Genomic DNA, 11101 nt, shown 5'->3' on the forward strand with positions numbered 1-11101 from the left:
ACCTTCAGGGGTTGCATAATGATCTTACAAGGCAATGTTTTTATTCAAACAGACAGTAAAACATTTTACATATCTACTATGTTATCAGCAGGTTTTTGAGTTTTTACAAAAACATGTTTATTGAGAAATCAAGGTCATCTATAACCTCACCCTGGCATTTAGTGTAGTCTTACTTTTTGAGACCTAGTGCAAGGGAAGGAGATAAGATGGTCAAGTACTATAATGCAAATAGGTAATTGATTTTTCCTGTTTGTTTTAGTTGCCTCAACCCTTAAGATTAGCCCTGTAAGGGATTTCCTTACAAAACGTACAAAGAATGAACTGGTCCCAGGCCTGGAAACCTATATAAGGCAGTTCATTAACAGGAACAGTCTATATGGCCTAATGAAAGTGCTTCCTTAGCCTGGTGGGGGAACTATCCTTGGTAAGTGGTAGCTAGGGGCTACAGCTTGCTTTAGAGCTCACATTTTAAACTTGTGTGCACTGGTCAGAATAAATGCGAAATTTTTCATTTTCACACAAAATTCTTTGTGCGCATCACAATTTCTTGTGTTCACTGGCCTCAGTACACAGCTTAGAGGGAAAATTGGTTCATGCTTGTGCACAATCCAGATGGGCACTAAGAGTAATCTTTAGGTTCATATGAGAGAGCGGCTGTATTAGTGTGAAATCGAAGGGGTATTTGTAAAATTCATAATTTAAGGGCTTCTATTGCTATAAGACTGTGCTTGATTATTATCCAGTCACCAGTCTGTATTTCGGTATTGGACATCCGAGTGCCTTCTCCTCTCAACGATTGCCACATGTGCAGTACATTACCCACCCATCCTTATCAGTTCCACCACCAGATGTAGCAGCAAGTGTCTGAGGGCAGTGCTGGGCCAGGCCAGTTGGGCACCCTAAACAACCACTGCGAACAAGTGCGTGCAAGTGAGAACAAGGGTGTTCTTTAACTACAGGGGAGCGCAACGCCAGTACCCAGTTAGGGGACATGGAGACGTACTATGAGTAAGCGACAGAGGAGGTATATGCCTGGCTGCCAACCCTCCAACTTTGCACCCTAGGCACGTGCCTCTTCTGCCTACCCCTATTTCTGGCCCTGTCCGGTGGAATTTGAATAAAAAAATGTTTTTGTTAATCTTTATGGTATATAAATACAGTAGAACCCCAGAATTAGCCCTGTTTTGGCTTGGTACCTTTCAGGCAATGACGTTCCCTTGGTAAAGCATAAAACCAGAGTTCTCCTATAAATAATTACTTCAGATACAGAAATGTTTGAATCAGTATTGTATCTATTTCATTTAATCTCAATCTCTCGGTTGCAGTGTCGGACTGGGGGTCCTGGGCCCACTGGGACTGTAACCTTGGGGGCCCCCACACAGTGTCAGACTGGAACACCAGGGACCCACCCAATGACCTTAGACCAGGGGCCCACTCTCTGTACTTTTATTCTTCCTCTCCTCACTCAACTTCTATTCTCCTATTCTTGTTTCTTTACATATAATAAATAATAATTTGTTCTCATAGAAATAGGGAATGACCATGAAATAGGCCAAATGTTTAGAAGCAGGAGGGCCCACTGATACCATGGCCCACCGGGAGTTTTCCTGGTATCCCGGTGGGCCAGTCCGACACTGATAGGTTGGAGACATCCAAAGTATCCTTATCTTACATAATATTGTGCTGGCAACAGATACAACAGATACAATATTTTCAAAGCCAATGTGAACATTGTTAGTCAAAAATAAATAACAGTGGCTTAATAATAGGCGCAGGGGATTCCACAGTGACCTTGGTACCACAGCAAACCAATGGCAAGTTTCCAGTCTATCTTTTATATTTATCATCTATGCATGTACCACTAGTAACATTTGAACCAGGGGCGTAAGCGTAACTACAGAGGAAGCAGACCCTACGGACCCTATGAAACCCTAATTAATGAGTAATTTCAATATATAGTGGTAAAAGAGGTCAGCCTCTGGATATGTTGGGGAACCTAAAATTAATTTGCTGTGGGAACTAGTTACATCTTGTTTTGCCACTGATTTGAACTTAATAATAGGATCATTTCATTTACAGTTCTATAGCAAATAGAATATCTAAAACTACTACAAACCTTAGTCCCAAGTGCCTGTTCACTTTTCAATTCAAAACCACAGTATAGGTGTCTATAAAAAGTCATATTATTGCTTGTAGATCTCTTTTAAATGGAATACTAATACTAACTAATTCTAATAAATAATACTACAGTAACTAGTAATTTATTAAAAAAGATGAAAATACACTATAAATGTGCCTGTTAAAGCAGAATGTACCCAACAATCCCAGCTCTTGATGTTCTACCACTAACACTTGCACTTTCAGCCTCCCTGCCTGTAGATGGTGCCCCACATGCTAATATAGGGCATTAAATCTGAAGTACATGGCGGTGGTTGTTTTAAGCTCATACCTAAGTCCAATGCAGGGTCCTCTATCATTCCCTTTGGGGTTCACTTGTGTACCCCCAGAAATACCCAGCTTTCAACTATAACTCCAACACCATGGTCTTATTTTTCACGTTCATCTGCACAGAACAAGCCAATTGAGATGCCAGTTACACAGTGGAAGAGTGGAATTGTGGGTGCTTGTCAAGAATACTTTCCTGTCCAAATAAGCACTCTGCTGTAAGAGTACTCTTCTCCCTCTATGCAGTGACTTGTCTATTCTGCAACTCTTGCCTGATTATAAGGAATAATCAGGCCTAAGAAACCCATAGAAATCTTACAATAATGGCTGGATTCAAAGAAAATGCCTTTTGCAATTCTGGAAGTCTGTTCCCTATATGGGATGTCCTAGTGGTTCCTGAGATATTGCTATCACGCATTCGCAATCATCAATAGGCCCATTACAAATCCCAAAATAAGTGGAAATTCCCAGGGCATCGCTTTAATTCCTTTGATTATATGTCTCTTTTTGTTCTGCTTCATGATTACCTGCAAACTTGTGAGCAGTCAACTCTACCTTGTCCTTGCAATGCTGAAAATCCCAATACTGTATAAGTATTTACTTTGCATTTACCTTATTGGTTAAACTACATTCAATGAGTGGCAGATGAAACGGTTCTGTGGAAATGCACTAGATTTCCTTTCTTGGGTGAAACAACTCGTCCTTGCTGGGTTTGTGTTATGATGTAAATAGGAAGCTGGATGCAAGCATGGCTGGAAGATGTGAATTTTTTTTTATAACTTTGCTAAATAAGGGAAGGAATTTTCAAGCTTGTGTGGAGAGACAGTGCCATCATGTGGCATAATAGCTAATTTAATTATATTCTGCTGCGTCTCTATAAAAGAGAAAACTGAAAATGCGAAAAGGGGCAAATGGGTCGGGCACAAACCTTCTTACCACATAATAGAGGCACAAAGTAAATTAAGCAAGAACATTCTCTCATGCTCTTTCCCAAATCTACGTATTCATAAGACAAAGAGGATGTTATATATTCTTCAACCACAAAATGAACAGTAAGGCTGTGGGCACAAAGACCCCGGCTGTTGTCAGCATGTGTGGCTCAATAGAAAGCAAAGCCACATTATTTTTGGTATAGTCCAAGTTAGGGCAGGGGGCATGAACTGCCATGAAAGGGATGGAGATTGGGCATATCCAGATGGACTGGGTGGATCAGGATCTTGGACTAACAAGCATTTGATACAACAATTTCTCATGGCATCACTACTAGTAAGTACCTAGGTGTGGGACTAGAGGTGGTCGCATTTAACTTACTTTTGAAAGCGTGATTCAAATTGCGGGAAGATCCATTATCTGAAAAACCCAAGGTCCAGAGTATTCTGGATAACAGGTCCCATACAGTACAGAGAATAAGTAAACCTTTAAAATAAGTAAATGTAAAATTGATGACTGTGCTATTCGAAGATATTTTGCTTAGGAAAAAAATGAGAAACCTTTCTCACATCTTTCCTAAGCATAAGAACATCAGAGCAGCCTCTTTCTTTCTTCTGACAACTTCCATGACTAAGCACCCTAAGGGGTGTGAAATGCGTAGGGTGGATGGAGATGCAGCTATATTTTTAACTTTTCTACCAATAAATTTATTTTTTAACTGAATATCTCTGGTCTTGTGGATCCGTTCGATTGCCGGTCAGCTCTGCTTCCTTATCTTCAACTTCCTTGACCAGCAGGTGGTGCTGTTGTAACAAAATTCATTCATATTAAATTCATTCATATTAACAGTACATATATCCTTTAATATCTTGGAATAAAAGCAAATAAATAATGACTGTACTGTACTGTACAAATTTCTTAGAATAGCACTCTCATCCATTTGACATTTATTTATTTTAAAGGTTTGCTTATGCTCTGTACTGTATGGGACCTGTTATCCAGAATGCTCAGGACATTGGGTTTTTCGGATAACAGATCTTCCCATAATTTGAATCTTCATACCTTAAAGGGATACTGTCATGGGAAAAAATTTTTTTTTCAAAATGAATCAGTTGAAATCCATTTCTCAAAAGAGCAAACAGATTTTTTTATATTCAATTTTGAAATCTGACATGGGGCTAGACATATTGTTAATTTCCCAGCTGCCCCAGATCATGTGACTTGTGCTCTGATAAACTTCAATCACTCTTTACTGCTGTACTGCAAGTTGGAGTGATATCACCCCCTCCCTTTCCCCCCCCCAGCAGCCAAACAAAAGAACAATGGGAAGGTAACCAGATAGCAGTTCCCTAACACAAGATAACAGCTGCCTGGTAGATCTAAGAACAACACTCAATAGTAAAAACCCATGTCCCACTGAGACACATTCAGTTACATTGAGAAGGAAAAACAGCAGCCTGCCAGAAAGCATTTCTCTCCTAAAGTGCAGGCACAAGTCACATGACCAGGGGCAGCTGGGAAATTGACAAAATGTCTAGCCCCATGTCAGATTTCAAAATTGAATATAAAAAAATCTGTTTGCTCTTTTGAGAAATGGATTTCAGTGCAGAACTCTGCTGGAGTACCACTATTTACTGGTGCGTTTTTAAAAAAACATGTTTTTCCATGACAGTATCCCTTTAAGTCTACTAGAAAATCATGTAAATATTAAATAAACTCAAAAGGCTAGTTTGGGTTCCAATAAGGATTAATCATATCTTGGTTTGGATCAAATACAAGGTACTGTTTCATTATTCCAGAGAAAAGGGAAATCATTTTTTCAAATTTTGATTATTTGGATAAAATGGACTATATGAAAGATGGTCTTTCCGTAATTTGGAGCTTTTTGGATAACAGGTTTCCGAATAACAGATCACATAGTAACAAAACAGTAGCGTGTAATTGATCTCAGCTCAGATATAATTAGTTCTTGAAAAAGATCGAATTGGGTTTAAATGATTTTTAGCATTAAAGGAATTGTTCAGTATAAAAATAAAAACTGGGTAAATGAATAGGCTGTGCAAAATAAAAAAATGTTTCTAATATAGTTAGTTAGGCAAAAAAGTAATCTATAAAGGCTGGAGTGACTGAATGTCTAACATAACAAAACACTACTTACTGCTTTTCAGTTATCGTGGTTTCCACTGACTGGTTAACCTGGTGACCAGTCAGTAACCAATCAGTGACTTGAGGGGAGGCACATGGGCCATAACTGCTGCTTTTGAATCAGAGCTGAATGCTGAGGATCAATTGCAAACTGACTGAACAGGTATGTGCCATGTTGTCCCCCTTCAAGTGGCTGACTAACTCAGAGTTAGAGAGCTGAATACAGGAAGATGGATTCTTGCTATTATATTAGAAATCCAGTCACTCCATTACATTTTTGCCTAACTAACTATATTAGAAACATTTTTTATTTTGCACAGTCTATCTCTTTATCCAGATTTTATTTTTACACTGAACTGTTTCTTTAAGGTATGGAGATCCCAATCATGAAAAAAACCCTCATTTGGAAAACCCCAGATCCAGAGCATTCTTCATATCATGTCCCGTACCTGTATACACAGAGTAGAATGGGCGGTTCAGGCCAATACCAGAACTGTTTTCTGCAGGCAGAGGATCCACCACATGTGCCCTCAACCTTTTACAGGGATCTTATTCTTGTGGGATTGAGTGTAACTAAATTCATGAGCCAACTGATTCAATTTTATTCTGCTTGGTTGAACCACTGAATGTTCTGATTGAAGCAGTCTTGCCCATTATATTAGAAGATTAACAAGCAAAGAATAAATGCTTGCCTACAGGTGGGAGGGATTTCTCTAGAACACCACCTGCAGGAGGCGCTTAACTCTTACAGGCAGGAGTCATTGTTATTTTGTACAATGCAATAAACCGGTTGGCAGATGGGCTGCCAGAGATCTGCAAGAATTGGCACAGAATCTTGACTTGAGGATGATGTATGCACAGCTAACTGGAATAGCTTCATTTAAGCAGGAGGTGAAGAAAAGAAGAACCAAACTGAAGACCATATGGCTTAAATAACCCAGCAACTTCCAGCTTTTCAGAGGTCAATCATATATTCCTCTAGCCTTGGATTGCTATCCACATGTTGAAAGTGGGAGTGACACACAATCTGTAATCGGTTTGAGGTACATAACAGATGAAGAAACAGTTTATTTTGTACAAAAGCTGGCCTATTAGTGACATTTAAAAAACATTTCAGGATGCATTGTTTTCAGAGCAATAAGATCCAACACTTGGTTTTTACATAAATAAAATATTTAAAAATACTTTAAAAATGCCTTTATCCATTTTTTTTAGTTCCATAAATATTTTTTTTTCTCATAAGGCTCAGTGTTTTCTTACAACACACTTTTTTTCTATTTTTTTTTTTAATTTCCTTTGCACAAAATCTATTACAACTTGCTTGACATTGTCAAACAACCTTTTTTTTTTTTAATTTAAAGAAACAGAAGACACTAAACATTTGGAAACATCGGCTAAACAGCAGAGCTTTGTTGTTGTTGTGACTGAATAAATCCAAGCAGCAGAGTCGAGGATTTTTCTTTTTTGGCTTAGAACACGAAGTGAAGAGCCACCATCGACTTGAGGACACTTTCTTTTTTTTTATGTCATTACGCAAAACCCTCCACTGTGATGTCATGCAGAACTTAGTGTAGTTTACGTGAGATCATAGGTTCCATAATAAGTATCTTAAAATTTAAAAAAGTGAGATTTTTATCCAAAACGAAACGTAAAAAGATAAAGCAATAGGAATAATAATAAAAAAAAAAACTAAACACAATGACACGACTCTTTAATACAAAGGAGGTTAGTATCCACATCCAGTAATAGAAAGAAATTAATTTCCAGTCTATTGTTCTATGTATTTGTTATATTTACAGTGGTGGATAAGCCTTACAGGATGCTGGCAGATGTCTGGGTTTATATTTACCACTATATACAGGGTCCAGTGTTATATTTACCGCACCCTCACCTTGTCCACTTTCCTGCACTGGTGGTGCTGGTTCACCGCAGGCCCGGCAAGGCCCCTCGACAAATTGCAGTATAATCACGGCTTTACCACTATATACAGGGCCCATCATCTAAAGGTGCAACCGCTCTTAGAAAAATATGCTAAGCTCCAGCGTGGACCTGTTATGTAGAAATCCTCCTACTCCCCTTCTCACATTCATTTACACAGATGCAGCAAAAATATAGTGTGAGGTCCTACAGAAAACGCACCATTGATCTATCAAAAAGTGGAGGGGGGGTTGCGTCATTTTGTTATTGGTGATAAATGCATTTGCAATTTACAATATTTCTAGAAGCCTTTATACTTTTATCAACCATGGTTTCACTTGGTCTCAGTCTATAGTGACTTTAAAAAAATGTAAGCCACAGAAGGAGCTTGGCCAGAGCATGGCCAGCAGTCAATGTGACCTTGAGCAAGGTGGACACAATATATTGACCTCACAGTGGTTGAAGGTAATGAAGGGTGGCCTTTTATTGGCATTGGCTGGTCACCTCCTTGCAGGGTTTTAAATAAAAATAAAGCATTTCAATTTCTGTATGCTGTTTAGGAATTGTGGCATTACTCAATATATATTACCAGTCCTGAGGTTTATGGTTCCCATGGAGAAAGTATGGGTTGTACTCAATGAACAGGCAGTAATGTGACCTTGAGCAAGGTGGACACAATATATTGACCTCACAGTGGTTGAAGGTAATGAAGGGTGGCCTTATATTGGCATTGGCTGGTCACCTCCTTGCAGGGTTTTAAATAAAAATAAAGCATTTCGATTTCTGTATGCTGCTTAGGAATTGTGGCATTACTCAATATATATTACCAGTCCTGAGGTTTATGGTTCCCATGGAGAAAGTATGGGTTGGACTCAATGAACAGGCAGTTACAGGTGATCCAAGAAGTCAGCATTAGATGGGGTTTTAATGGCACGTTGATGAATAAAGTGTTTTCATTTACTTGTGCAGGATTTTTTTTCTATGTAATAGTATCAAGGAAACTTGCTATTATGTGACAAAATACTTATTGCTCTAAGCCCCTTCTGCCAAAATCTACCCCTATAATGCCCATGAGTGTTTTTTAGTAACCTTATTTATAGAGAAAGAATGTGTTTGAGATCTAAGATATTTCCTAGGGGTTATGATGTGATTTGTTGGACAGTTTCTATTGATGGGAACATTCACATCATCCATTGCAGTTACATGACCCACTGCAGTTACTTCTCAAACATTAAATAAGAAGTGGAATTCCTGGTTTCTCAATAATGCTCAGACACCAGGGCGAAACACCTACCTATGATTTAATATAATAACAAAATACAGTATATATATTTACACACTTCTGCGAAAAGAATATTTATCATTCTCTCAACTGTAAAGTACAGGAATATTTTATCATATGATCAACCCCAGAATAAAATGCATAAATCATAACTTTTGTATTATTGACTAGCCAACATAAGGGAAAGATGACTGATCTAAGGAGAACTTTGAATGTGAGTTTTCTGATAACCAGCACAAGTCAGGGCTACAACAGCTCAAGACTCATACAAACCACAAGGTGCCAGTTCATTAAGCCAAAACTGGCTAAGGGGCAAAGCAACTGCCACTGTGTGATCTAATATTTACATTTATATCTACATGTTCCCTTCCAAAGGATGAACACCAAGAGGTTAGCACATGTTTACCAATCACGTTTCCTTCTCCTAGTTATTGATGTAGAGCACCATCCCTGGATGAAGAGACATTGGGATTCAGATATACTGTATGTATCACAATACTGAAAGCCTTATAGCAGAGGGCTAGAAGTCCTTTGGCTTCAGCATCACACTCTATTTACCCGCCCCTAAAGTAAGCACCAGATATGCACCCCTTCTTTCAACAACCTATAGCCATAGCCTGTATACTTTATCCTATGGAAAACCCTAAAAGCGAACAGTACCATAAAATGAACTAAAGTTACAGTTCAAGTGGATGTAGTGGTAGAACAGATAAAATGGCCACTTCCTTATAAAAAGAGCCATTTGCACATTCTTGATTTGCCTAGCCTAATGGATACAGATTATTTTGAAGCAGAAATAATACAGATGGTAGTGTGCATTTCTAATTTATGAAACCCTTTATATTTATGTGTGTTTTAACAGAATAGTCTTTCATAATGACGTGCTATGGCTTATCCTTGGTAGGACTGATCATCTAATGTAGTGCTGTCCAACTAGCCTATGCCTCCCACCTTGTGTGGCCCCCACATGAAAGTCTACCTGCCGTGACTGTTTACCTTTTGTAAAATTTAAAAGGTATAAATACTGAGATTAACTGGCCCCTGCATGGTTTAAACTTTAAATTCAAACAGTAATCTCCTGCATTGTTTACACCTCTAACCCCCTTAAATTGTTCACACTTGTAACACCTCTATTGTTCACACCCCTAAACCCCTGTACTGTTCAAATTTTGATTATTTGGATAAAATGTAGTCTATGAAAGATGGCCTTTTCTTAATTTGGATCTTTTTGGATAGCAGGTTTCCGGATAACGAATCACATACATGTAGTAACAAAACAGTAGCGTGTAATTGATCTCAACTAAGATATAATTAATTCTTGAAAAAAATCTAATTGGGTTTAAATGATTTTTAGCATTAAAGGAATTGTTCAGTATAAATATAAAAACCGAGTAAATGGATAGGTTGTGCAAAATAAAAAATGTTTCCAATATAGTTAGGCAAACATGTAATGTATAAAGGCTGTCAACATAACAGAACACTTCCTGCTTTTCAGCTCTCTTGGTTTCCACTCACCAGGTAACCTGGTGACCAAGCAGTAACCAATCAGTGACTTGAGGGGAGGCACATGCTGTTTATGAAACCCTTTATATTTATGTATGTGTGTTTAACACAATAGTCTTTCATAATGAAGTGCTACGCTTATCCTTGATGTAATGTAGTGCTGTCCAACTAGCCTGTGCCCCGCCTTGTGTGGCACCAACATGAAAGTCTGCCTGCTTTGACTGTTTATCTTTTGTAAGATTTAAAAGGCATAAATACTGAGATTAACTGGTCCCTGCAAGGTTTACACTTTAAATTCAGACAGTAATCTCCTGCATTGCTTACACCTCTAACCCCCCCTGAATTGTTCACACTTGTAACACCTCCATTGTTCACACCCCTAAAGCCCTGTACTGTTCACACCTCAGACCCAGATTGAAACTGCCCACATTGTTCCCACCTCAGACAAACCAGCATTGTGTCACTGTATGTAGCACAGTATGAACTGTCCACCTTAGAGTCCTAATAGTTTTCCCTGCCTCCATGCGGCATTCTGCCTTTCCTATGCCCTTTGAGTGTATGCCATAATCTGCCTTTCCTATGCCCTTTGTGTGTGCGCCATTCTCTGCCTTTCCTATGCCATTTGTGTGTGCCATGCTCTGCCCTATACTCTGTGTGTTTCATTCTCTGTCTGCCTTATGCTCCCTGTGTGTGCCATACTCTGCCTGCCCTATGCACCCAGTGTGTGCCAAACTATGCCTGCCCTACTCTGTACACTGTGTGACATGAGCCTTGTAGAGCTTGTTCTGAGGGTTTGCTAGCATTTGGAAATTGTTGTTAGGGGGCGCCTAATGTGTTTAATTATGTGCGCGGGAGGGGGGGTGCTGTTTCATCCACAGT

General features: G+C 38.9%; 1 long non-coding RNA gene across 1 annotated transcript; it reads right to left on the minus strand.

Moving 5' to 3' along the window:
• Positions 1–6570: 6570 nt before the first annotated feature.
• Positions 6571–9725, minus strand: LOC121397703. Its single transcript, XR_005963845.1, has 2 exons — positions 8096–9725; positions 6571–7857 (listed from the first exon to the last, which is right to left on the minus strand). It is a non-coding gene; the product is annotated as an uncharacterized LOC121397703 (long non-coding RNA).
• Positions 9726–11101: the final 1376 nt, after the last annotated feature.

Source organism: Xenopus laevis, chromosome 8S, assembly GCF_017654675.1.
Source record: "Xenopus laevis strain J_2021 chromosome 8S, Xenopus_laevis_v10.1, whole genome shotgun sequence".
NCBI classification, from domain to species: domain Eukaryota; kingdom Metazoa; phylum Chordata; class Amphibia; order Anura; family Pipidae; genus Xenopus; species Xenopus laevis.